The 23899-nt window shown below is 37.6% G+C and overlaps 1 protein-coding gene across 5 annotated transcripts in view; it reads right to left on the bottom strand.

Moving 5' to 3' along the window:
• The window catches only part of LOC108677851 (poly(rC)-binding protein 3), a 127032-nt gene that overhangs the window by 86970 nt on the left and 16163 nt on the right, over positions 1–23899 (bottom strand). The window contains exon 1 of one of the 5 annotated variants that reach the window (XM_018166146.2): positions 23144–23420. The exons of 3 other annotated variants lie outside the window; for them this stretch is intronic. The gene's annotated coding sequence lies outside the window, so the exon portion shown is untranslated. Of the gene's footprint in view, positions 1–5391; positions 5555–23143; positions 23421–23899 lie in introns of those variants that run through there. One more of the 5 variants, XM_018166145.2, reaches the window with a different exon arrangement.

The raw sequence follows: 23899 nt of genomic DNA on the forward strand, positions 1-23899 counted from the left end.
GAATTTGTCTGCAGAGATTAAATTATAACGTCGACAAACTAACCTATAATATCACACTGAAAACTCCTGAAGAATTCACTAAAGGTGCAAACGGGGAAAGTATTAGTCGAAAGTGGTGGCGGCAAGTATTTTTACTTCGAAATTTGGTGTAATTTATTTTGATTTTTAGCCATTAAGTTTATTAATTTCGATAAAATTGAGAATTCAAAATGAAAATTTATTGTTTCTTTACATTTTTAGCCCAATATTCGAAGTGGAAAATACTTGCCGCTACCACTATTGGCTGATACTTAACCCGTGTATAGGCACCATAACTGAAGTGCAATGGAATAAACCTAACAAACTGGACAACAAAACCGTCGTCTCGTGGAATTTGACGAGCTAGGAATGGCCGGTGACATGAGTCTAGAAATACCGTTACTGAGTTACTTTACAGCAAAAAAAGGCGCCTCGAATCCAGGTGCTATTTCTACCATGAGTGTCAGGAGAGTTCACTCGCTGATTTTATTACGTTATTGACGGAAATATTGAACAAATAATTAATATTATATTGATTAATATATAACGTTAGCCACACATTGTTGGAAACAATTTGAAAATTCAGGAAATCGAACTCCAACAAACCCTAACCGCGTTTCCGTGATGATGCCACTTCTACTTATAATTCATACATGTGAGCTCCAGGATTTAGATTACTTGTCTGAGTATTACTGTGATCATGGGACGGAGCTGCAGGCACGGCAAGTCACAGCAATAGACACAGTAAAAGTGCGACACAGTTGCACGGCAAGTCGCAGCAACATACGTAGTAAAAGTGCAGCACAGTTGCACGGCAAGTCGCAGCAACATACATAGTAAAAGCTGTCTCTTATACACATCTAGATGTGTATAAGAGACAGGTACTAAGTGGAAGAGATGAAATAACAGAAAGTAGATGCATTGTTGATGAGACAAAATCTGCACTATATAAATTTCAAAGCAGGAAGTTTAGAGCCACAATCAAAATTGCATCAGCTGAATGTCAAAATGAGCAAAACAGGCAGCTAACTGAAGTACAGGGAAAGCTGTTCATGCTCAAGATATAAAGGTAATATCATATTGCTTGAGAAACAAATGTAAAGTGAACACAAGTGTTACCATAGAGTTTTTTTATTGTCCACATTAATGATTAATTTTCAATTTTTTAAGCAATCATGTTTTACTCTTTGCTATATTGGCAAACAAGGTATTTAGACACAGTTCATTTCAACTGATCTTTATTCAAGCATATTTCAGGAGCTTTACTCCAAACTCATACAACTACGGTCTGTCTGCCAAATTGGAAAATTCCAACTTATTACTGCAATGTTGTGGCTCCTAAGTCACATACCTATGTTTAATAAATTCTGAATTTTGTGCCCCAATTATGAAATTTTCTAACAATTGGATGAGATAATTCATCTAGTGTGAATTTTGTGACTAAAAATTTGCTGGAATAGCTTTAGAAGCAGCTTGGAGAATAGATAGGTATATTTCACCTGTCTGTGGGAGCAGGAATGATGGATGCAGTATATTAAAATAATTTATGTATGTTTGTTTCCATGCTGTCTCATGGTACATGCCTAGTGCTCAATGATTTATTTAATGCAATAATTGCAGCTTCTAAACAACAAACATTTTCTAAAAGACACAAGACGTTCAAAAACTTGCGATAGGAGACAACATCATTCAGAATGTGGAGGTGCATCCAGATATGAATTTTTGGTGGAATTCTAGAGTGGTTTTAAATGACCTATGGAAAGGCCATTGCATAGCGAATCACAGTCTGGATAAGATGACATCATGATTTCATAACCAATAACAGTCTGGATATCATGAGATCATGATCCTATCAGCCAATCACAGTCTTGAGAGGATGAAGTCATGATCCTATCAATCAATCACAGTCTGGAGAGAATGTGCAAGGTGGTAGGCTTTTCAATTCATTTTCTTTTATAAATGTGTTCCAGAGTGCAGAAAGTAGGTGAATATTAGAAGATCTTTTGTGACGCATCAAAGCATTGCGGTGTTGCCAGCCATTTTCAAGATGCATTGCTGGTAATTTTTAATAAGAAAATGCTGCTAACAACCTTGATAGTATATCCCTTACTCTCCACGCACTGCAACACTTACACTCATTGCAACTGATTTCCAGACAAGCTTCACTGCATCCTGATCCACCAACATACCACAAACCTTACTGTGTGCACTTGTGGTTTTTCAGATTTGGAATAAGTACAATAATTTCAAATTAATTTCTAAAATAAAATTAACTTCAATCCAAATGATCTTCTGAAGGCATAAATTTTGCAGCTGATGCATTGCCAAAGATCTTTTGATATTCACCCACTTTCTGCACCCTGGTGCCAGACAGGATTGAAAATTTCATACTTGTTTCTGAAATCTTGTGGCTCTAATGTGACAAATTTTTAATACAATTAGAATCTTGTGGCCCAATCATGCACTTTTGTTAACAATTAGATAGGAGGTAATTCATCTAGTGGAAATCTCGTGGTTCTGGAAATTGTGGGAAAGCTCTAATTGCAACCCAAAAGCTAGATGTTTTTCATGCTTGGAGCCAGATGAATAACCTCCTATCTAATTATTAATCAAATTGCATGATTGGGCCATGAGATTCGAAATGTATTAAAAATTTGTCATGTTGGAGCTGCAAGATTTCAGAAATAAGTAGGAAAGTTCTATTCCTGCTGGTATCCATGATACTTTTCTGGTCTGCTTATAGGACTTAAAACTAAACTTGAAGTCCTGAGAGTCTAAAAAACTCTCTACTTTGCCACCATCACTCACTGCCCACTGGTAGGGTAAATGCACCATATTCTGACACTGTGGGTAATTCCAACACCCCTCAACTTTTTCCTTTATATTAAGCTTGGTCTTACTTCCATGCATGCGTAGATGGTTGAAATAGTGACGTCATACTATTGGGCACAAGATTTCCGCATAACACTAGGTCTAGCAGAAAATGTTAAGATCCGCAGAGCAAAAGTCCAAGTCAGCTAGTGAGAAACATCGATGCGCATATGAAAGTTGATAGTTGACCTTGCTTTACTAAATAGTGATAAACTGTGTAGAAAGAATATTATGATTTGAGACTTTTAAACAAGTCTGTGAATATATTAGGAATCCTTTAAGTATACTTGTCTTTGCTGATTTTAGGTGGTAAATAAATTAATAGACTATTGATTTAAGAGACGGTTTTAGACACATAAAAACTAATTCCGACACAGGGTGTCAGAATTACGACACACAGGGTGTCGTAATTACAAATTACAATTTTGAAGCACTGCCGGAATTTGTCTCACAATATGCCTCATTTAGTCACACACAGTGTCGGAATTCAGCGATTTTGTAGATTTTAATTCTAAAGGCTTTTAAATAAATATAACAACAGTTTGTGACGTTTCATCATTGCTGGTGCATAGTGAGGTGTTTTGAGAGTGATGTAAACCAATCAGAACTCAAGTTGCGCATATGGTGATCTATTTTATGATAATTTCTTCCAACAAAAAAAATATATATTATGTTAGAGCTGCACCAATGTGCAGAGAGTGGATGAATATTGCAAGATCTTTGGTGATGCTTCAGTAGCAAAATTTACGCCTTCAGAAGATCTTGCCAACACATTTAGATTTAAATTCTTGCATTTAATATATTTGTCAGTCTTCGGCCAACTATTTAAAATAAGTAAGGTTTCCGGTATGTTAGATGGATCAGGATGCAGTGAAGCTTGTCCGGAAATTAGTTGCGATGAGTTCCCGCCAAAAAATGTAAACATCAAGTTTACGATTACGTAGTTGCTGTCACATTAGAGCGGTCAGACTGCATTATCACATGTTCAGTTGACACTTGCTGTACAATCAGACTGTTTTTAGGGTAAAATTAGTTATTTGGGGTAACACGTGCATGCAAGTTGCAACCTTGTAAATAAGTTTGTGGCTTGTAAATAGTTTTTCATTACTCAGCACAAATGGCTTTTCATTAAAATTTGCCCGGCAACGCATCTTAAAATTACCTGGTGACGCTAAGTCCTTAAAAACCCATATATTGGTGACGCCGCATCCACCCTCAGCACCCTGGGAGCTGCAAGATTTCATCATTTTCAATTCCACTGTGCAGAGAGTGGATGAATATTGCAAGATCTTTGGCGATGCTTCAGTAGCAAAATTTACGCCTTCAGAAGATCTTGCCGACACATTAAGATTGTAATTCTTGCATTCAATATATTTGTCAGTCTTTGGCCAACTATTTAGAAAAAAATTAAGGTTTCCGATACGTTGGATGGATGAGGATGCAGTAAAGCTTGTCCGGAAATTAGTTGTGATGAGTTCCCGCCAAAAAAATGTAAACAAAATGTAGTTGCGGTCAAATTAGAGCGATCAGACTGCATCATCACATGTTCAGTTGACACTTGCTGTACAATCCAATCAGGCTGTTTTTAGGGTAAAATAAGTTATTTGGGGTAACACATGCATGCAACCTTGTAAATAAGTTTGTGGCTTGTAAATAGTTCTTCATTACTCAGAGTAAATGGCTTTTCATTAAAAATTACCCGGCAATGCCGGTGACCCATTTTGAAAATGGTCGGCGATGCTTTGGGCTTAAAAACCCATATATTGGCGACGCTGCTTCTACCTTCTGCACCCTGGATTTTCATAGCCTACCTAATGAAATTATAGAAGTGAAGTGTTTTGAGAGTCATGTGAAGGCAACAGAACTTACGTAACGCATACGTTTTTTTTATAGTTTTTCATTTCTCGATGCATCCTTAATGTGTCGGAATATACCGTGTTTACCCTAGCTCTTATTTATTACAGGCTTGATTTGTTATTACTTCTTGATGGTTAATTTTTTGTGTTCAACATAAAGACAAATTGTCAACAGTCAATCTACTCAATCATCTAGATGATCTAGTAGGTACCTAGCCTCCTAGGTAGCCTAAGGTAGGTATTCATCATCAATTGTCAATGAAATAATATTTATTATTTTGTCTAGTTGAAATTCAAGTGTTTCAACTTTCATACTTCCAAGTTCAACTCTAAGTCCTCCTTTTTTTCCTTTCTATTGTATTATTTATTAATTTCCTTCTTTTTTATTATAGGTATCCAATAATCCAAATATTTTAAGTCCAATTGAAATTCCAAGTGTTTCAATTTTCATTATTTTGAGTTAAATTTTAATTCCCCCCATTTTTCTTCCTTCCTATCTGAACTAAATTTTTTGACCGAAAAACCAGCAGAGGTGGATCGAAAATAATACCTATATTAACTACCGGTATCATATCTAGAATTCCATCCTGCCGGCGGCAACGTTAAGGATTCGGAATATGAAGACAAATAAAAAAAACAAATTTACCTCATACTATCATTCAGAGAGGAGATGCGAATTGCTGTTTCTCCTTGAAAAACCTATCAGAAACATCCACAACATTTCTATCTACCTATTATTCTAAGCCAGCACTTGCGAGAATACCCGTTTTTTGAACATGCTCGCCGGACTGAAATCGTGGTTTTGATTCCATTCTAATCTCAGGATCATCCGTCGTTAAGGAAGTAAGAAATTTCATTAATTTTTCAACAATTTCAATCTCATACTGGTAAAATTTATTATGTATTTGGTTTTTAATGCATTTGATTAAATAAAAAACATCGTGGTGTACATTCTAATTTTTTTATATCTGGCATGGTAGTAGCTCAGCTTTTCTCATAGTCAATGAATTTCCACCGCGAATGCGTGCATCGCGATACAGAAAAACTACCTAGGTTCTTTTATAGTCATTTTCATTCATATGGCGCTGACATTATTTATTATTAAACCTTAGATGCTATATCATAATTTTTCGCTATTTAAATAAGTTTTGACTACGTAAATACGTAATGCGTAATTTTGGGATTTGAAAACATGCGTAAGTAAAAAAATTAGTTATGTCTCGGTCAGTTTCGGTTCTCGCCGGTGCAAATCGATATTCATCGATTTTATAAATCCTTCCTGCACAAGATAAACGGAGTGCATTGCTCTAAAAATCACAGCAAAATGCATTATATTCGTGAAAATATTGTTGCATAACTCACTGATTGCATTTAAATGCATCGTCATCAGTCACATCTTGGGTGCTGCATTATTTGCTCGGCAACATCGGTATGAAGTCAAACGTGAATTTGTCCGAGAAAAATATTCTTACCTCCAATGAATTTTTGCGATGAGAAACTGATTAATTATCAATATTAATACCCCTCGTGCATCTTTACATGATAAAAATTTTAATATTTGAAATATTCCGAACCAGCCGTACTAGGTTTGAAATGTGTAGGGATGAGCGAAAGAATGCTTCTATTACACATTGTCCCTGTTCAAAATATCGGTTTAATAAAAATGGCCAGACCATAAAATGTGACCAAAGGAGCCCCATTACTTTGATCGTTAAAACAAATAACAGGAAGAACTTCGAGGTAATTTGACCACACGATGGCACGTCTCGAGGAATAATCTTACGACGAAATAATTGTTGTACACGTGACATGTTCTGGCTCTAATGAACAGCTGACTCAGTCGGTTCAATGCTAAAAAATGAAATCAAACGAAAAATAAATACATGCTTGTTTTTCATCATTTTGAGAGCTATTCGAAACTTGCCTTTGGTTATCAATTCCATGTCATCAGTTACAAGCCAAGGTGTTACGTGTTTTGTTTTACATATCAACTCGACTATCTACTTTTCCATGTCGGGTTCACCATCAGTATTGCATAGCGCAATGACAATACTTGGCCCAGCAGACATGCGTAATTCTGAGGGAGCTGATCGATTGCAGATGACTGAGGAGCGGTCCAGCATCCCTGGCTGGCTGGTTGGGCGGGCCTCGTCCCAGTGACTGCATCATCCCAACTGGAAGCTCGCGCTCACGTTACACCGGCGATCAATACGAGCAGCGCGATCGAAAATGAAGTGCACACGAGAGGAGTGTGTCGCGGGGCTCAGCCTCACGTGTGGCTGATGACGATATCATTCTCGTATCGAAAGAATAGTTTCACAGAAATGCCAAACCATAATTTTATATTAAATAATACTAATACATTATTTTTTGGATAGATATGATTTATTCAAGCGAGTTTTGATGATTATTCTGCGGAGGATAATGAAATGAGGTTTCTTTGGAGACTTCTAGGAGCCAAACCCAATTGAATTATGTGAATGTTGGTTGATTAAAATCATAATGCTTGCATAACATAATCATGAAGCTCTCATATTTATATGAGTATATTTCTCAATTGTGAAATATACTCATATAAATTTCAGGTCATCAACATCTTCTCCAGTTAAATTCATCTGTCAGTTGAGTAAAATATTAACCTTCGGTAGTTTAATGCTTAAGAAAAAATTCGACTGAAGAATTCGCATGACTGAAAGTATCTCCTAAATATTTTCTCTTAATTCACATTCCAGGCAGTGGAGTTTTTGTTTCTCACAACTTGGAGCAGGTCGACATCTCCCTAAGTCTGCTTCCTTGCTTTCATCTTACTCAAAATCGAAGAAAAATTCTCGCGGCATTTAATTAAAGAGACTTTAGGGAGCCCAGGAACTGACAAAATTAGAACCATGGTGACAGTCTAGCGGACCCGCAAGTTCCTCAATCACGACAAGTTTGGAGCATGACTATCGTCCTTCGGGGCTATGATGAAGACCAACTTTCTGAGGCATTTCCTCAACCCCCGCCATGTCAGCCATCTTGATAAATGCCATAATAATAACTAAGAGCTGCAGAGCTTGTGAGACTCCTGAGGCGATGCACTGAACGACATCAATGAGATCGAGTCTACTTTATCATTTATTTGACTTGAAATTAGTTTAGAAATATGTTAAAACTCCTTTAAAAGGCTGCCTTTCCTGCCGAAGCCTGCATAACGTACGGTAGTCGTATGATCGACCGTTTTATTTGCCTATGATTATTTTCTAGTAGATCATTGCAACATTTTTATCATAACATCTCATGATAATTTCTCCCTTCCCTGATCATGGGTGGACTGTAATTAAGAGTATTGCAACATTCTAATTGCAAAATCTCTCTTCACTGAACATGAGTGAAATGTCGCACAACCAGTAGATATTTAGACAAATATTCCCATTGATGTCAGCGCGATTGTGAGCTTAAGAGTGGGCGATGAATTGACATGCAATTCAGGGAAAGATTAGAATTTAGCCATCTTCTATTAAAAAACAAAAAGATAATCGATTCCAGTGGACCTTTTATGTTAATCTCCAGCCGATAATCATCAATATATCTTTTCTCATCTAAGGGAATTTTATGCAGCATTATTTGTCAAATAATTTCTTTTTGCACTCCGGCCGCAACGACTAATTTTCTCGTCGCTATCATTCGTTAGACGAGCCAATCATTCGTATTGAATGGCGACGTGAGTCGCCTGAACCGACAAAGCGGTTGATTGGTTGCATAAATTTGCCTCTTTTCTCCGTATTTAATTCCTGTTTAGTTGGTAACAAGACTTGTGTGGACATTTTTTCCCCAAACCAAACCGCAGCGGATGCACCAATTCAGCCAACCGCTCAGGCAAGGCGGATTCATCGATATGTTTGAACGAACAGAAAAGCATTCCGGCCGAAAGCTTGGTTGTCAGCTGACCAAAGTAAAAATAAAATTATTGCGCTGAAGCCTAACTTTTTCGCGCAGCCTCAGAAATCCTTCGTGAATATTATTATTTCCGCCCACTTCAGAATTTTGATGCCGTCGACGTTACTAGGATCCTCAGCTAACATTTATGGGAGATCTGCACTGCATATGTGGTGGAATAGTGCGGGAAAACGAACTGCCAGACTGAAAACTCAAATGAACATTCATCGAACGCATCCCTGCTCACACATCAATGCATGATAACATCTTTCTTTGCAGAGGAATTCTCGTTTGATATTCACCTTCATTTATATTATGTACCAAGCTTATATTATATAATTAATTCGAACTTATTATACTTGACCAACAGTTAGGGCAGAGCCCCGTAATTATAATGTGATGAGAAGAAGGAGCAACATTTATTCAATTTACATAATAGAGTCATCTTCGGTGCGTAAAAGGTTTTTCTGTGGCAAAACATAGCTATACTAACACAAACATGCAATTAAATATCGTGTTCTCTTGATTCAATTTCGCAATTTCATGAAAATTTTAAACATGGCTTGGCCTATGATGTATGCACGGTTTAAATGACCTGGAAACGTTCGAACTCGAGCACGCAACTATTGCTTGGCCCAAAGTACAGGGCATTAGTCACTCACCACTGAATGTATTATAAAATTAACGAAGTTTGTGAGAACACTCGCATCGCTGTGGACGCGCGGAACAACGCGCTTTGATGCATCTCTGGAAACTTATAGAAAAAAATATTTTCGCTACCAGCTTAAACTTCTGTTGGATCTTATACCTAAGGGGCTCCTCAAAATTTCTTTAAAAAGAAATAAAAACCTTGCGAATTTAATGATATTTAGGCATTTGAAATAGCAAAGTTGCTCCATATGGGATTATTTCAATATTGGAAAAATAATGGTTGGCATCCTTTAAAAGGTCGCATGGCGAGCATGAGCGCTTGGGGTTCCGAACGCTGTAACTTGCGAGTTACTGTCCCGGATATTTGTTATTCATGTCATAAATCTTCGTAATTTCTCAGTTTTCAATCCCCTCAGAGACCCACAATAGTTCACATTATTCAGTCACACAATAATTAGTTTGACCTCAGCCAATTTAACAAAACGCCAAGCCTGCTGTCAAACAGCCAGCTGTGAATCATCGACTTGTCAGCCTGCCTAGCGTTCATTCCGGATCCGCCAAATTCATGATAAACCTTTTTCAGTTTGCTGATGGCACTTCAGCTAGAGTGACTGAAGACCTCGAATAATAGAAGAAGACCTGATCTCTCGATCGTGTTGGTCTGGCAGGCAGGCTGTGCATGATTCCTCGAGGATCTCACGCCCTTCCCAACTCCCGAACTGCCGACGTGAGATTAAAAAATGGCCGATGTCATATATAATCTCCTCAGTATCTGTGATGACCATTGACTAAATCTCCATGATATCACAAATATTTGTATAACCTTGGTTTATGCTATGCTTGGTATAGGAACGATTCCGTGTTCTCGGTGACTGGTTGCCACATCGATGATGGCAAACCCTTTGCTCTTTATAATAAATTAATTCTTTATATAATTAATCTATAGAATTAATAAATTAATTTATAGAAGCACCAATTTTTGGTTTTATTATTCCACATGGCAAATAATCCACATGGCTTATATTCCCAAATGGCAGTTAATACCACATGGTTGATAATCCCACATGGCTTATAATCCCACAAGGCTTATAACCCCACATGTTTTATAATCCAGAATGATTTATAATCCCACATTGTTTATAATCTAGCATGGTTTCATGATCCCGCGGCGCTTTATAATAAATTTTACGGAAACTCACTTAACGATTGGGTGTCATTGACAGTCATGAGATGAAGCTATGCGAGTAATAAGTTTTTCCTTCGTATTTTATCATGCACTAAAATAATAAGCTCCTTATTTTACAGTAATTACAAACGGTTCCATGTTATTGTAGATACCTACAAAGCAAAAGCTAGCAAGCACGAAATTATTAATAGCCAAGAATCAAGCTTACTAAATCACATCGCTTGTCGTAGAAGCAATTTTTTAAAAGTTCTAGAATGAGCTGCTGAAATTAAGAACAAACTTTTCCTGAAGAAGTGTTCCAAGTACCGAAAAGACCAATTGTACATATAGACCTCAGTTTTGTTCGACATGAATTATAAAGATTTTGGTTCAATTTCAAATGATGATATTTGTAAGAGATGAAAAGCATTTATTAATAGATTTATAATGGTTTTTGTCGCAATAACGGTAGTACCTGCCGAGCTGCAAAAAAGTTCCGTTTTGGTTGCAAAAACGCTGGTAGATCTGCCGTGCAGGGACTTTGCAAAACTCTCTAGAAATGTCAGTATGAAAACAAGTCAAAATCATCAATTCCGTATCGAGACGCTCGCGGACGTCAGCTCTGTTAAATGACAGCCGCAAAGAAAGGCAGGCAAAAATCGGCAACTCCAGTCAGTAGCATCAGAAAATTCCATTGCCATGAATGGTGCCGCAAAAAGCGAATATAACTGGCAAAAATTCAGTCCAGGATTTTTATTTATATTTTAGCCTAAAACGTCAAAAATGTCCTCAGTTGTCATAGCAAAAATAAACACCATGATTGACTCATATTCATCAGAGCTTGATTCACATCAGTAAATTCCACGTTCCTCACTTTACCCGTCATGAATGATAGATTCTTTACTTGGCAAGCCTCATAAATTTTGTCATTTCGTGAGTCCTCGACACAACTTTGCCTTAGACCTCCTGAAAATTATTCATGAGAATAAAGGTTACACAAACTAACTTAAATGGAAGAATAATGGCTGCAGGTAGTAACAACTCAGTGATGCACCTGTGCGATGCTCGACGAAACAAACAGGGCGATCACCCTCACTTTTGACTCGTGACCATTAAATACCAAAATAAAAGTTCTGGACATCCCTCAACTCTTTGGCGCTCGTATAAATTGGTTGAGCAAAACTCGGTAACAAGCAACAGTGCAACACGAAGCAGGATTGTCGTGGGAGGAAAAACATGGAGCTCAAATAAAAGCTGCCACGACAGTGGAAACTTCATTGCGGCCAGGAGGACTGCTGAGCTATAATTCAGAAGCGTGAATAAGAGATGACACAGCGAGGAGTTCAGTCAGGAGGCTGGTCGGCGTGTTGCTGCGGCAGCCTGTGCACGATTTCAGACCCGCCGGGCAAAAACTGTCTCAGTTGGAAACTTGAGAGAAAAGGTTTCGACCTGAGCTGCTGTTGAAGGTACATCGAAACAACTGCAACAGCACGAGGCATAAATTTCATTTTTTTACCGTTTCTGTAAGACACAAACTTAAATTTTACGCTAATTGATGTTCAATGGGTAACTTGAGTATCCTCAAGAGTATCCTGAGGATACTCAGGATAGTTGTATTACAAAATATTTTGTATAAAATGACCATAGCACACTCGGCAGCGTGAATAACATAGGAAACAGTTTAATACACGGAAATCACAATCACTTTACGCCTATCCCATGCTCTATTGACCTGACCCTGGTCTAAATTTATGCCTACTTGGTATTATTTCATGAGTTCGCTGATTAGCACGTCAGTTCACTTCATTAATACAGCAGAATTTGGCCGTCACTTTACAACGCTTGGCCGGACCCGGCCCGACCAACGATCTCAATCGATCTTGAACACGAATGGGCAACATATCCCATCACTAGAGAATCACTCGAGCCGCAGCTCAAGAGACTTCTATGCTCAGAGATATTAATGGAAAATGAAGAAAATAACAGGTGTTATAATGAATTAATTTAGTGGCTTAGACTCACGAGCTAGGCCTGAATTTTTGCAGTTTAAAGAACGCATGTTTTCGTTAATAAAGTTACTGGAATGGCGTAATCTTGGCAAATAAACGCTTAAAACCATTTAGCTCAATGTAATGATATAAAATGTAAATTAAATTTAATGGATCACGTTCCAAACGTTATGGAATTTAACGAAGGCTGACCAGGTTCTATAGTTAGTTGTCCCGCTGAACTTTCGCGCAAAGCTTGTGCAAATTTTTTGCCCAAACGCAGCGTTTGGCAGTTTTTTCGAATTTGCCCCGACGGGCACTTCCGGGTCTTTCAAAGTTCAAAGTCTGGGATTTGGCCAAGAATGTTGCATTACTTAGAGTTCAATTTTTTTTAAATTCTAATTCACTTGTATTTTGGAATAGGGAACTTCTGATATCCAGCCCCTATCAATCTTTTTAGGCCAACGTCGTTGGAAATGTTTTTTTAAATAAATTATTTGGGTTTAAGATAAAGTTGACATAATATTTACATACTCCTACATCACATCGGGCTACGTCACGCACACGTGCATACATTAAACCCCAGCATAAAGCTACTCGTAAAGGTATTCTTTATTGCTGAAGCTGGAGTTCTACGCTTGATTTTCAGAAAGTTCCAAAGAATCACCGAAGTTTAGCAGAGCTGCAAGAATGTCAGTGACTGGAGTGGAAGCAATTTAAGCTTTGTTATGATCTCTGAGGTAAGCACTCAGCACCCTCTACAAAGCTCTTAACTTTTTTTTCCTCACTGCCCTCAAACAAATGCCCCAAGGCATCATTCTGTTGTCACAGCCCTAAGACACCTCACTTCAAAAGCACCTTGCATCTGCATTAAGCCTGAATTAAGCTTCCCATATGTGAGTACAGAGGAATTACGTGCTCGTGCAAGAATACTACATGAACATTTTTATTTTATGGAAAACAAATCTATGTACATAGAAGTCACGTATTTTGAAATGCTGCGTTCACTGTAGTCAACACATTCATAAATATTAACTTGAGAGGTGGATTCCAACATAAACAAATATTCGTGCTAATTTCTGGGTTTAAATACGATAAGAATTACGTCAGTACTCATACAAACAATGCAATCAATACAAATGAGTCAGGCAAATCGATCAGCATAATCATTTGCATAAGGCGATGATATGTGAAAATAGTAACGCAGTATTCAGGTGTATGTTCATCTCATAACCGGGTTGGAAATAAGTATATTATTTAAAACTGCACACATCATCATGATATACCTACATGCATTATCATTATATAACTACATGCATCATCATAATAAACTTGCATGCATAATCGTGATATATCTATTTGCATCATAATGATGTAACAGCACCCGCTAATTAACTTACTGTACAGGAAGGGCCTTGCGGCTAGCGCTCTCTCTGCTTTCGTAATTAATTAACACCAAATCAGTTCTATCAATCAGCACAGCGAATTGATTATTCATTTGAAATCAGTGCGGCGATGTAAGAACAGACCTCAAGGTTGGGTTTGAGGCCCAAAAGGACGGACGTGTCTACGCCCTGCAGAGAAATGAATGAGGTGTTGGTGCTATGCAGCGATGACTTTGTCGGGCCAGCAACGTCGAATTGAACGATAAGAGATCAAATATTTTTCGATTAACTTTCTGACAGGGTTTGTTATATTTTATAAAAAGAAGAGAACACATGAAAATTAAAATCGAACTATAAATGAACTACACAGCGCGAGCAGCATGCCTTCTAATCAACGTTTCCCCATACTAAGCCTAAATTGATAAAAAATTCTATTAATAGTGCACTAATGGATTTTCAAACACAAAAAAATATTTAGTAAATTAGGAAAGTTGGAGGGAGAAAAGGTTCTATATAAACCTTAATGATACAATCTATTGCATTATTTAACGCACGGAAGAAAGGTGAACTCCACCCAATATTTTCATGTGTTTTTTGCTTATATATAATGCGCATAGAAATCTATCAAAGTGTCCTTCAGTTTAAAAGTGTTGGTGCTTAAATTCTCCAAGTCAGTTTAGAGAATTAAAATGCAACCCAGTCGCATACCTTTTATACTTAAATATCTAACGTATGCGCAGAAAACAAGTAGCCATATAATTGTCGCTTCCTGGGACAATGTCATACGAACTACATTGTAAGGTAACCATCATTATGCACTAGCTTAGAACATGAATAACTTCAAAATGAATTAATTTCTTCTTTAATGTTATCTTCAGTAGTAGCCTTTCCTACACAATGCAAAGTTCCTCAAAGATTCGCGGCACAAACTGCACATCCTTCACTAGCTGGGACTTGCATCACAAGGTCGGCGGTCCAATCGTCCGCTCATTGGTCACTTGCACTTAAATGACGGGCTTATGTAGAGGCTTGTAGTGATGGTTTGGTACCATTTTGACGACAGGTTCTCCATGGAACACGCAAGAAGCGTGTTCACTAATAACGAGGTAACAAGCGTGTTCAATGAGGATAATGTCATGCCCTCGTTTCTGGTACTCCCGTACCCTCGTTGCCAATCCCAATCAATTCTGGTAATTTTTCTAATTCTACAATCGTATTTCCAATCATTCAATCGTATTTCTAATAATCAAATCGCATTTTCAATCCTCCAATCAAATTTATAATAGTCAAATCTTATTTTCAATCCTCCAATCCTATTTCTAATCCTCCAATCGGATTTTCCAATCGTATTTATAATTTTTCAGTCGTATTTCTAATCCTTCAATCGTATTTCCAATCCTCCAATCGTTTATCTAATAATTAAATCGTATTTTCAATCCTCAAATTGTTTTTCTAATCACCCAATCGTATTTTCAATATTCCAATCGTATTTCTAATTCTTTAGTCGGATTTCTAACCCTTCAGTCGTATTTTTAATCCTCCAATCGTATTTCTACTTCTTTAATCGTATTTCTAATCCTTCAATCATACTTTCAATCCTCCTAGTTCTATACTAGTATCACAAAACGAGCAAACCTGTAATATTTATTTTGTCCGGCAATTTTAGCTACGTTGAAGCGGATAGATCTCCTCGATTTAATTAACAGGAATTGAATGGAGTACACGGTAATGTAAAACTAAATGAACACTGTGAGATAACAATGCGCTTAGCTTTGAACAAAAATGTGAAATTATACGTTCACCACATCTCTTAACATCGAAACATTATTTATACAAGAAAGAACCTCGTGACTAACATAGTAACAATTGTGGAAACTAAAACATTGCGCATGCAATATTCTATATGGAAGCAGGAAAACATAATTTTATAATGAATTTTATCGGATTAATTGGATAGAAGTAAATCGGCTTCTCATGAATTAGTGTGAAGCAAAAAAAATATACGTCGACATTTCTCTGCTTTAAACGCAGCACAAATTGCTGGAGCTGGAGACAGGCTCGAGATGCCGTCTCTCAGGATGGCATGTAATGGCCGTGGAAGACAGCTCGGACATCGGATTGTTCGAAGAGGCTTTCAGTACAATCAAATCGGCTAAAGAGCTCTGCTAATTTGAATCAATAATTCAATCTGTGGCTTAATGCTCACTTAAAGATAAGCTGAAGGCAACAAATATTGCATGACATACAGTGTGTTGAAGCGCCAAGAAACAGGAAAGTTGTCACCACATCGCAGAGTCTGAGACACTCTTGCTGATGGCTTCAGTGCCGAGTATATTTCCTTGCTGGTGGGAGCGGCATAACAGTAACTTCACGCAGCATCAAGCGAGGAAACGCGGTTAAGGTTTTTTCTGTTTTGAATAAGGAAATTTTGCCGTAAATTGTAATGAGGATTTGTATTTTTATAGAGGACATAATAAAAAGCGTTTGCACTAAACTAAATAATCGATGTTTTTTCTTTTGTATTTTACCGGGCAAAACAATACGATCTGTTTTACAAAACTATAATTTTGTAATGTTCTAGAAAGAGCATATTTAATGACGCTGCTTTATAAATAAAAAAATCTACTACAAGTTCGTGTGTGCAAGTGAAAGAGACATAAGAGTTGATGATATATAAGCGTAGAGCATTATTTTCGTACAAATGCACATTGATTTGAGTACGATGAAAATGTTCACGCAAATCCAAATGATACTGATACTGCATTCTATGATAGAGGTTAATATTACACTACACTTGAACTAACGCCAAGGGAGTTTTATTTGAATCGTTTTTACAAACATAATTATTTTCCTCTGAAACTCCGGGATTCTTCGTCTTCATATTAGCAAGGGAGACATAAATATAAGCAAATCATTAAAACGCTCCTCGTGACCTGACACTGCCAAAGGCAAGTCTCTGAGGCAGCAAATTACTTAGCCTCGCTTGAGGCAATTTAGACCATCGAGATAAATCTAAAAACAAGCTGGAATTCCAACCTTGTTCCGCTCGCTGCAGCTCCTCACGACGAATTTAACGACTTTCATAGAGCGATGAAAAACGTAAAATTAGACTCGTCGCAAGGACTGATCAGCAAGGAGCCAGTGCAATGAGCCGAGTTACGGGAGCAGCTCAGCTATAAGTTGACCAAGGGATGGACAAAACTTGCTTGCATACGGCATTACATCTTACCAGCGCAATGGTCTGATCAGCAGTGCTGCGTCCCATGCAAAAACTAATGGAGATTTGTCATTAGTGAGTTGATTTCACGATCTATGATAAATTTGTGATAAAAAGGTCAATATTTAAGTACCGTTACCAATGCCCAAACAATAAAATGAGACACTTCGACCACTTGTGCCGGAGAATTCCAGCTTCAACGAGGAATTGTAACGTAAGTTGCTAGGTTGTTAACTCATCAAGTAATTCAACAACGGTGAAAATTCCGTTTAGTTGAAATTACTCCTACGCTGTTTTTTTTGCCACGATGTTCTCGACACGTCCTCACTCAGATAACATGTTCTGTTGGCAATCATGTTTAGAAGAATACAGGACTTGTGGCAATATAACATTGACTCACAAACAACGTCACGTGCGTTGTACTAATTTTTGTCCTAAATACTTGAAATGGCAATTCATTACTTTCATAGTTATGTACAAGTGTGACACTTTCTACATCAGACAGTAAGTCTCATTTAGTCATTGAATTTACGCAGCGCTTGTTGCTTATTTTAACGAATGCCGCAACGTTGCATGCGCATCAGCGAGCCCCGGCATGGAGGAGCGGCATCCTCGGCTGGTTGAGGGCTGAGGGCAATAAGCCTAAAGAACGTCAGGAATTTTGCTAGAACAGCAACAAGCTCTTCAAACTTTGGTCGGCACACGCGAGTAATGAAGGTCTGAGTTGCGCTGCTGTGCAGGCGACTCCGCTGCTTCAATGACAGATAACAGCTCTGAAGTTCATCCAAAAATTAATTGCTACCCCCGCAAGCTCAAACTAGTGCAGCAAACACCGAATTGCCAAGCACAAATGAAGCATTTTGCCCCGAAAATTTTTATAACCGGTTTATAATTAGTTTGGGGGGATATGAGAGATTGGTACATTTTTTCGCGTTGTTCGAAGGCTCAAGTGATTTAATCACATTTACTTGTAGATATACCATTGTTAACACAGGAAATTTCCAAAAGTTGTACATATGAAGAAAACTAGGATTTATTAATTGTAAACAAATGGTCTTTTTATGACAAGAAAATACTGCCAATCGGATAGCTAGGCAACACTTATCAAAATGTACAACACACTTCAATTTTGATTAAGTTCGCAGTAGTAAAAATGAAATTCAATCTCGGTGTAGAATGCTTGATGCAAAGCACAATTCTAATGAATATTTTATTCAAATTTAATTCAATTATTCCGTTTAATTTATGTATCTAGTTGTTTTTTCATGTTATTGTTCCAAAAGTGTTATTGCTCCAAATTTATAATTGATATAATATTTTCAGCATTACCAACAATGAGCTCGTTTCCACAGAGTGGCTGCATAAAACAATACTAATTAGACTCTGGCTTAGAGACAATAGCCTGAAGCGGAAAACAATGCAAACCGAAACTTTGATCTGCAGCCAATCCTGCGCAGTCGTCACAAAGTGGGGTGAGTGTTTTGAGCGGTCGAATTAATTAGCTTATTTGCGAGGCTCTTTTCGTAGCCATGACTTGTGGCTTCGCGGTGCTGCTTTACGCAGAGACGAGGAAGTGAAGCATTCTGGCAGACAAGACGATGCTTTATTCAAGAAACGGCCAAAGAAATTTGACGACGATACCTAGGAAGGTGCAGCGCGCTGTGACACACGCCAGTCTGTAATGAGCAACATGTGCTTAGCTCAGATCGCGGGCTACCCGCGACAGAAAGAACCTCCTTCACTGCAAGAACTGCAGCGAGGCTAACCGGCCTAGCTGTCTATTGCTAGACACACATCACTCTTATGCAAAGTTTCGGCAGTGACACGGGCAAGTTAACTTACTTTTTAAATCAATAAAGACAAACAGTAAAAAAGTATGCAGTAATGTTATTCGCGACGTAAGCTAAATGAATGAACTTACCAGCCTTTAGCCATGAAATTTCACAATTTAATTTAAAAAGAAATTTATTCGCTATGTCTTTAGATGGAATAAACTTGTGAATTAAATCAAGATAAAATTTAAAGGCAACGGGAACAAAAAACATTACGGCTTGATCTTCTGTTGAAAATAATTGACGGCAAAGCAATCTTTCAAATTTTTACTCCCGAGGAAGGAAGCAAATTTTTACTACAATAGTGATAATATTCTACCAATCTTTAAAAATAATAACTAAACTAGTCAAAATTATGGATAAATCAAAGTAATTTTCAGCTGTGTGAACTTGTAACAAATTAATACATTAAGCGCATTGTAGACTAATTAAAGTAATGTATACGAATCGACACAACAAACAATAGCTAAGCGAAGTCTGAAAAACTCGCCCAGGAGCTCTGAAACACCCGAGAATCTCGCAAGCGCCAACCATACAAGATTGGCCAAGGGCCAAAACTGCCGGAGTGTGGGAGCCGCTCGAGCAATGAGTGTGCGTCGTACACTGGCGAGTGCTGGCGGCGCGTAGGTATAAGGGAAGCTGCTCCACTAAAGGATCAGAATCGGATATGAAACAACTTCAAAGAACGGATGATGTCACGTGAATTATGAATGTCAGAATGGGACAGAGCTCGAGAGAGAGAGAGCGCTGTCTGACATTTTTGTTATAAGGGGCTTGCTCTGTCCACAGTGCGCGGACGTTGCAGCGATTCCAAGAACGCAGGCAGAAAAATCGGAATTATTTCATTTGAAATATGATATAGAAAATGAAATGGTTTGTAATAATTTCATTCGGCCAAGTTAGAAGCATCAAGTAGAAAGCAAGGAATAACGAAGTAAGATTTCAAATATTCAATGAAATTTTTCATTATGTAAAACTAGACAAATTTAGAATAACCCACAAGAAGTAATATCTTTGTTTCTACTGTCCACTTATATAACTAATAATTTGAACAGTAATCTAATTCCAGCAGCGCAAATGCGTTCATAAGTGCATAAAAATTAATTTATATTTTTGCCTGAGAAAATAAAAGCCAGTGTATGAGCAAAAAAAAAGGATTTGTAATTTTTATATTTTAATTTTAATTTATTTATATCTTAATCATTTCTCATGACCATGAAAAGTGTTGTCCACGTATAATGAGCTAGAATTGAAGCTTGTTCTTTATTTTTATTCTTATGTACATTTTATAAAGACATATTGTACAAATAACGTACATCGAACAATTCATTTGACAGCTTATCTCTTTCTGTCACAGCAGCGGAGAAAATTCATTAGTAGATAGAAACTAAAAAAATGTCCACTGGGCTATGTCTGCATGCTTCTTCGGTGACAGCAAAGTATGCGGCGAAACTTTCGAGCACCCGGGAATAAATGAGCGTTCGTGACGCTAAATTTCCTTCAAGCCCGATTAACAATCTCACATTAAGGTTAATTTAGCTTCGTTTAGCACCTGCAACTGTAGACCTACTATAAATAGACAATTTAGGTGATCCCAGTTTACTTGTGGGAGAGATGGCAATGACTCGAGCAACTGAGTTCTAAGAAGAAATGAGGTAAGGCAGGCGGAAAAGTTTGTACACCTAGTTTGCGGTCACGTCTGTGGAGTTTATTTGACGAATTGCTTTTTATTTAACTAATTTATCGGAAAAGTTTGAAGCTTACCTCTGAATCTTGGACTGCATAATCACTATACCTATGTTGCAGCCAAAAAAATGCATATAAAATGCTCTGAAACTTCCGTTGCCCTCCAGAATGATCCAAATTCTAAGATTTCACTTTTTGACTCACCCGATCTTATTCCTGCAGCAAACATTTCCCAGGCATATTTTCGATCCATGTGGCAGAAAGAGTCGCAAATTCCAGCGGATCTTGTGATCCGTGAATATATCCGGCCTTTCGGGAGCGGATCGGAGTCCTCCACATTTGTCCGGCTGAGCAGAAACGGGAGACACAGCGAATGATGGTCACGGAGCGACGGGAGGGTGGTTGTCCGGAAGCTGGGAGGGAGGATGAGTGGGTGGTCTCGTTGTATGAGGATCGTGACGAGTTGGTAGCTCCGTTGTATAAGGATCGTGACGAGTTGGTGGCTCCGTTGTGTAAGGATCGTGACGAGTTGGTAGCTCCGTTGTATGAGGATATAGCAAATTTACACGCTCCATTTTATTAATAGGTCGTGATCAATGTCATATCTTCATGCTTTATTAAGCTTGTTTTAAGAAATTGCATTTGCGCCCACTAAGTTTGTCAACCGATTGACTAACTCTGATTATTTATTATTGATTTGTTCTCAATCTCCAGATTATAAATTCGTTGCATCTTCTGTAATGGGGTTTACAGGTACATGCTAGGCATCATAATTCGCACAAAGGACAAAGGTATAACGAGAGACCTTGCAACAGCGATATACAACCCATCCATTTTCACTATGTGAGGAATCTTTAAGCACCAGATAATGCGCAAAAGATTTGCATGTCTCGGACTGAGGGGACTGGGCCCAGACGAGGGTATCGCGAGACCGAGGCGCGGGTTCCTGCAAACCAAAAATCAATAGGAGCCGCCCGGCAGCGCGCGACTTGTGCCGTACACGACCACATTATGGCGCTGCTCCGCACTTCTTTTATTACCGACTCGCTCCTTACGTGTTGACTGTGCACTAACATTCTTTTTTTTGTGTGTGAGGTTTGTTCGAAAAGCCCTGGGGCTCATCCTGGCCCTAAAACGTAAGCCGTAGTGATGTTGGAGGAGGCATTTCATGGTCGCAAGTAGCTTGAAACTTCAGAGTTCATTTTGATATTTTCTGCTGGTGACGCAAAGAACACGACTCATGATAAGAACTAGCAAACGGTGTAGGAATTTTCTCAACGTGAAATCAACACATGCGCCACGTATATTAATCAGCAAATGTTTTAATATAATATTAATCTAATTTTTTATTCATAAGATTATTCTTAGATTAGAAACAACATGAGCCGTATACTCGTATGTTGATCAATAATTGTTTTGATATAACATTACTCTAATTGGTTCATAATAAAATTACGATAAGGTAGATTCGTAACATAAATTACGATATGTAATTTATGTTACTAAAATTCTGTTTTCAGGTTGCGTCAGTGCACATAATTTCCATGGATTCATCAGCCTAAAAGTGTCACTTCATATTAAGGTGTTAATAAATTGATGGCTGGAACATGGAATCAATAAAAAAAAATAACGTTACTTTATACGTACTATCAGAATAAAAATAAACGCCAATGAAGCCTAGGATACATTAAAGGTACAGTGCATCCTAAATATCAACTTGATTGTTGTGTTATGAACTCCAAATCTAGTTCGGTTCATGCACAAATGTTACGCACAGCGGGAAACCATATCAAGTTATATTGAAGAGATAATTGAGTCCGTACATAATAGTAACATGAGAACATAGTTAAAATTTTTTTAACAATCAGTGTAAATTCCATGTCTATTTGAATGAAATATACAAAAACTTACTTTCAAATATGCATGTACCAAATCATAGTCACAAATGACAGGCTATTACAATAGGCTCTTTTGAAATCGAACTATTTTCTACTGGCATTCATGTACAATTACCGAGAGAATAAAAGAACATCAGGAAATCAAAAAAGTTTTGTTTTAATATAAATGCAAGTGAACATGAGGTTTTAATTGTAAGTAAACTCATATTGGCTCGCCTGTAAATATCTTAACATGTTTATTTTTAGCCAGCAGTGCTAGGAACATTATTGAACATCGGTGCGCATGAGGCACTTGGAGGTACAATGACATCATTAATATTACCACATGAGTTTTCGTATTATTTTAATCAATATGAAATAGAACCGTAAAATTTCATACATTTATCCAGCTGATATATACATATATTCTTTACCCTTTAAAAATCTATTCATAGACAATTAAGTGATTTATCAGACAAGTGATTGATCAGTCAGTGCGATATCCTCAAATAAAAATAGAAATTAGACTTTCAGAGAAGAATGATTATGGTAGTGCATAAAAACAGAGCTAAAATTACTGCTTTGACTGAGGAAAACCACTGCAGAAATTTTTAAATTCTCGGAAAAATGTGACAAAAATACTTTGAAAATTGTACTTATACTCTGATGAACGATGACCCACCTTACTTACGCGAGCACCTGCGCTCGTATGGGATATGACGGATGTGCAGTTCTTCTTCACAGAAAAACACGAATAAAACCTGCACAGAAGTTGTGTTGCTGCGCACTTTTTATGACTTTACTCGGATTAAGCGACTGCCAAGTTGCTCGTTAGCACAAAACCTTTCGCCTCGAATGAAAATTGAAAATTTATTTTACGTTATAAATGAAGGATTTCTATCATACGATAATGTTCTATTTGGTTATTAGTTATTTAGTTATCATGCTTCCTTAAATAAATGAATCTTTGTGATGACTTTTATCTCCTGGTAATTGCAATTAATCTTGAGGATGATATGAATTAACTTTAAAGAAATTCACTACGGGAAGAAATAGAATTGCCTATGGCAGGTGGTGATGATAGAATAGAATTATAGACCTTATGTGACTCAGAATGGTTGCAAACATTTATACATAATAAACTTTCCAATAGTTCTTATCTAATTAAAAAATATGGAATAAATCTTCCAGATCTTTTAATTTGAACGGAAGAAACAATATAGCGTGTACACTTTCACATCTGGAATGACACTAAGCTCAGAGTGACCCTTGATGTTGTTTTAAAGTCTAGTCTTGAGTTTCGGTAATTGTCGATGCTGGTGTCGCAAGAGCGTCATTTGTATTCCAGCGCAGGCCGCTGAGCAGCAGGACTGCCAACATGAATGCCAATGGAGCCCAGCGGCGGACATCCCAGGGCCGGTGCCTCGCCAGCTCTCTC

Source organism: Hyalella azteca, unplaced genomic scaffold, assembly GCF_000764305.2.
Source record: "Hyalella azteca isolate HAZT.00-mixed unplaced genomic scaffold, Hazt_2.0.2 contig4008, whole genome shotgun sequence".
Taxonomy (NCBI): Eukaryota; Metazoa; Arthropoda; class Malacostraca; order Amphipoda; family Hyalellidae; genus Hyalella; species Hyalella azteca.